General features: G+C 47.9%; 1 non-coding gene across 1 annotated transcript; it reads left to right on the top strand.

The window, feature by feature from the left end:
- Nucleotides 1-432: 432 nt before the first annotated feature.
- On the top strand, nucleotides 433-505 carry TRNAK-UUU. The gene has a single exon. It is a non-coding gene; the product is annotated as a tRNA-Lys (tRNA).
- The last annotated feature ends 243 nt before the right edge of the window (nucleotides 506-748 follow it).

The raw sequence follows: 748 nt of genomic DNA, 5'->3' as shown, positions 1-748 counted from the left end.
AAGGCTAACCTGCCTCCTGCACTCTTGAAGAGACCTGCCTGGTGGTGGACAGTCAGCCTTCCTCAGGGGATGCCTTCTGGTCCCATTGCTTGTTTGTTTTTTTTTCAAACTGCAACATACAATCTCTACCTCCCTTCAGATTCCCAGTGCCTTATCTTTTCATTAAGGTAGATCCCCTGATGCACCATCCTTTTAAAATACCACAACCAGTTTCCAGACTAGACTTTTGCTCAGTGTCTGAGGCTGGGTGTGTTCCAAACCTGCCCCATCCAGGACTTCAGTTCCAGGCACTGGTCCATGGATACCTAGGCCTTAACCATGGTTACCTGGACCACGCTTGGCTATGTCTTGAGAAACAGAACTGGCCAAGAAGTAGCAAACATAATTGAATACTTTTAATGTGTACAGCCTCTCCAAAGATTATAAATCATTGCCCGGATAGCTCAGTCGGTAGAGCATCAGACTTTTAATCTGAGGGTCCAGGGTTCAGGTCCCTGTTCGGGCGCTTTGCTTTGGGGTTCCTGGGTGGCTCAGTCAGTTAAGTGGCTGCCTTCAGCTCAGGTCATGATCCCAAGGTCCTGGGATCGAGCCCCGCATCGGGCTCCCCGCTCAGTGGGAAGCCTGCTTCTCCCTCTCCCACTCCCCCTACTTGTGTTCCCTCTCTCCTGTCTCTCTCTCTGTCAGATAAATAAATAAAATCTTAAAAAAAAAAAAGATTATAAATCATTACTATTGCAGATTTTGGGTC

The sequence above is a fragment of the Neomonachus schauinslandi genome, chromosome 14 (assembly GCF_002201575.2).
Source record: "Neomonachus schauinslandi chromosome 14, ASM220157v2, whole genome shotgun sequence".
Classification (NCBI taxonomy): domain Eukaryota; kingdom Metazoa; phylum Chordata; class Mammalia; order Carnivora; family Phocidae; genus Neomonachus; species Neomonachus schauinslandi.
This window is presented reverse-complemented; position numbering and strand designations above follow the sequence as displayed.